This window comes from Ranitomeya variabilis, chromosome 7 (genome assembly GCF_051348905.1).
Source record: "Ranitomeya variabilis isolate aRanVar5 chromosome 7, aRanVar5.hap1, whole genome shotgun sequence".
Lineage (NCBI taxonomy): Eukaryota > Metazoa > Chordata > Amphibia > Anura > Dendrobatidae > Ranitomeya > Ranitomeya variabilis.
In genome coordinates this window covers 160975172-160979596 of record NC_135238.1, presented here as the reverse complement: position 1 = coordinate 160979596, position 4425 = coordinate 160975172, and the positions used below count along the sequence as shown (strand labels likewise).

General features: G+C 42.0%; 1 protein-coding gene across 3 annotated transcripts in view; it reads left to right on the top strand.

Moving 5' to 3' along the window:
• The window catches only part of LOC143784206 (voltage-gated delayed rectifier potassium channel KCNH8-like), a 730833-nt gene that overhangs the window by 329625 nt on the left and 396783 nt on the right, over window positions 1–4425 (top strand). The window lies entirely within an intron of this gene.

Genomic DNA, 4425 nt, shown 5'->3' with positions numbered 1-4425 from the left:
GTGAGTAATAACTGGTGTAAGCGTATCCCATCATGATGATACTGGTATTTCTGCAGGTGTTCCTACTGAGAACAGTGGACTTTGAATGTGCATTTCATGTATTTCACTGTACTATTTAAGATGAAGTAGTTAATTAGCAATAAGTCAATAAGACTAATGTTATTGATGAGCCTGCTTCATGGTACAATATAACAAATCTGTGTGTAAAGAATGTTCTAGGTGTAAGGAAACATTCCAATATATCAAAATATATGCCAATATAACGGCACTGAATATAAATGAATGAATTAATAGTTAATAAACCGAGTCCATCGGGGGATATGCTAGCTTACTTTATTTTCATGTGTTTCCATTTCAGGCTTTCTGGCCATTCTGCTTAGTGGCCATGAGTTTCTGCAATGGCAAGACCGCTGTTTGTTCCAGCCTCGGCTTAGCTGACACATCTCAGCCTATTATGTATATAGAGAGACTTGTCTATTGAAAAGAGTCAGGCAGGAAACAAAATGGACAGGATCCACTCTCTTGACTAGTCGTCTTAATCAACTTATCTCCAGTCCCATTTACTTTTGTGTTAGATGTTTGTAATGAGGATTCCAGTCTCCAATTTGTGCCGCCTGTGCTTCATGCTGCATGAATTACATCACAGGTTCCATTTTAAAGTGGATTTGTTTACAAATATCACAACACAAACTGCATTGATTGGTAAACAGATCCCTTAGACCTGATGAGGCTGGTGTACTTACTTTGGAAATCTAAGGCCGGCGTCACACTGGCGAGTTTTACGGACGTAAGAGCGCAGAAACTACGTCCGTAAAACTCGCATTACATACGGCACAATGCTTCTCAATGGGGCTGCTCCTATTAGCCGTATATTACGGTTCAGTATTATACGGCTTTCTACGGCCGTACAAAATCGCAGCATGCTGCGTTTGTCAGCGTATTGCGCAAAAAAATCGCTAATGAAAGTCTATGGGGGCGAGAAAAATACGGATTCCACACGGACCTGCAGTGTGACTTGCGAGAAATACGCAGCGCTGTTAGTGAAAAGTCGGTAATTCAATTGCCGGCTTTTCATTTCTCCTGCACAAACCCGACAGGATATGAGACATGGTTTACATACAGTAAACCATCTCATATCCCCTTTTTTTTTGCATATTCCACACTACTAATGTTAGTAGTGTGTATGTGCAAAATTTCAGCGCTGTAGCTGCTGAAATAAAGGGTTAAATGGCGGAAAAAATTGGCGTGGGCTCCCGCGCAATTTTCTCCGCCAGAATGGTAAAGCCAGTGACTGAGGGCAGATATTAATAGCCAGGAGAGGGTCCATGGTTATTGGCCCCCCCGTGGCTAAAAACATCTGCCCCCAGCCACCCCAGAAAAGGCACATCTGGAAGATGTGCCTATTCTGGCACTTGGCCACTCTCTTCCCACTCCCTGTAGCGGTGGGCTATGGGGTAATGAAGGGTTAATGCCACCTTGCTATTGTAAGGTGACATTAAGCCAGATTAATAATGGAGAGGCGTCAATTATGACACCTATCCATTATTAATCCAATTGTATGAAAGGGTTAAAAAACACACACACACACATGATTTAAAAGTAGTTTAATGAAATAAACACAGCGGTTGTTGTAATAATTTATTGTTCTCTCAATCCATCAGGAACACCCTCGCTTGGAAAAATAATAAACGCACAAGATACATACCTTCTGGTGAACCGTCTCGTCCCACGAAGTAATCCATCTGAAGGGGTTAACTAATATTACAGGCAGGAGCCCTGCTAAATGCAGCGGTGCTCGTGCTTGTAATTCCCCAGCGAATGAATGAAATGTAGGTCATTGACCTACATTTCCTTCAGTCGCGGTGATGCGCCCCCTGGTGGATGTCCTCATATGACCTGGAGCGTGGGAAAAAGTTCCCAGGCTGCAGTTCATGAGAACATCCACCAGAGGGCGCCTCACCGCGACTGAATGTAAGTACAGATCCTGCTTTCCTTTCAGCACCTGGGGATTACAGGCACGAGCGAGTGGTTTATCGCAGCTCTGCCTGTAATATTAGTTAACCCCTTCAGATGGATTACTTCGTGGGACGAGACGGTTCACCAGAAGGTATGTATCTTGTGCGTTTATTATTTTTCCAAGCGAGGGTGTTCCTGATGGATTGAGAGAACAATAAATTATTACAACAACTGCTGTATTTATTGCATTAAACTACTTTTAAATCATGTGTGTGTGTTTTTTTTAACCCTTTCATACAATTGGATTAATAATGGATAGGTGTCATAATTGACGCCTCTCCATTATTAATCTGGCTTAATGTCACCTTACAATAGCAAGGTGGCATTAACCCTTCATTACCCCATATCCCACCGCTACAGGGAGTGGGAAGAGAGTGGCCAAGTGCCAGAACAGGCGCATCTTCCAGATGTGCCTTTTCTGGGGTGGCTGGGGGCAGATGTTTGTAGCCAGGGGGGGACCAATAACCATGGACCCTCTCCTGGCTATTAATATCTGCCCTCAGTCACTGGCTTTACCATTCTGGTGGAGAAAATTGCGCGGGAGCCCACGCCAATTTTTTCCGCCATTTAACCCTTTATTTCAGCAGCTACAGCGCTGAAATTTTGCACATACACACTACTAACATTAGTAGTGTGGAATATGCAAAAAAAAAGGGGATATGAGATGGTTTACTGTATGTAAACCATGTCTCATATCCTGTCGGGTTTGTGCAGGAGAAATGAAAAGCCGGCAATTGAATCACCGGCTTTTCACAGATATCGCGCTGAATGAAATCTAAATACAGAATATATATATATATGTGTCTCAATGACATATATATATATATATATATATACTGTATATATGTTTTCCCTAACATTTGAGCACATAAATCCATTAGATGTCGGTTTTGCAAGCCTGCGCGAAAATCTCGCAGTACGGATGCCATACGGATTACATACGGAGGATGCCATGCGCAAAATACGCTGACACACCCTGACTACGGATCAATATTTTGGGAACATTTCTCCGTATTACGGCCGTAGTACGGACGTAAAAAACGGACCGTATTGTCTTACGCCGAGTGTGACGCCGGCCTAAGTCAGAATGGCTGTATAATCATTTGTGAATTTTCCCATCTAGTATTACATTTCCAATTTTTTTAGTCCATCAGTTGTATCATCATTGGAAGCCCTTCTCTAGGCTTTAAGACCATATTCATCAATGTAGAACATGCATCACTTCATAACTACTGTATGTATAATTGTTTATATTACGAATTTAAACTACTTCCAAGTGCTATAAAGCCATTATTATATACAGTGCTCAGTATAAATGAGCACACATCCTTTGAAAAGTAAAACTATAACCCTTTAACCTAGAATCATTGTTTGTTAAGGCATGTGAATATTCATAAGATCTGTGAAGCGTAATTTTCTGGATACCGTCCGAAACTTTGGCGATATTTGGTTTCTTCCAAAAGGATGGAATGGAATTCTTAACCACCAAAAATAGGTGTATTTATATTGGTTTGTGCAAAGGGTCAATGCCTTCCATATCCAATGACAAAAGGCCATTTGAAGGGTGATAGGTAAATTTTTATTTAAGAATTGATTAATGAAAAGGGAGACCTCTTCCCAGAATTTTCTTAATTTGGGACATTTCCAGAAAATGTTGCAAAATATCACTTTGCTGCCCACAGTTCCTCCAACATTGGCAAGAGGGGTTTGACAATACTTTAGCTAATCTTACTGAAGAGAATTCCCATTTTATAATAGATTTATAGTATGACTTGTGAAGTGACATGCATATGTCAGAGGAGTAGGTGATTTTTATACATTCCTGCCATTGTTCTGGAGAGAATTGATTCCTTAAAGGGAACCTTTCAGCAGGATTGTGCACAGTAACCTACAGACAGTGTCAGGTCAGCACTGTTATACTGATGAAAATGATACCTTGGTTGATGAAATCTGTCTTGTGGTTGTTTTTTAATGTTTATTTTCGGTTTTTACTTAAAGGGCACCTGTCACCTCGTTTTTTCAGTATGAGATAAAAATACTGTTAAATAGGGCCTGAGCTGTGCATTACAACAGTGTATTTTGTGGACCCCGATTCCCCACCTATGCTGCCTTAATAAGTTACCAAAGTAGCCGTTTTCGCCTGTCAATCAGGCTGGTCTGGTCAAAAGGGCGTGGTGTCTTCCCCCAGATCTTGCTTAGTTTTCCGTTGGTGGCGTAGTGGTGTACGCATGCCCAAGGTCCCGAATCCACTGCACAGGGGAGTTAAAAGAGCGAGATGTGCACTATTTCATTGGTGATCGGTGGGGGCGATTTTCCTGAAGCCGCGGCCAGCAGAGCGCCGCTTCTGCGCACGCGCGGCCAAAGGAAGATGGCCACCCCCACCGATCACCAATGAAATAGTGCACATCT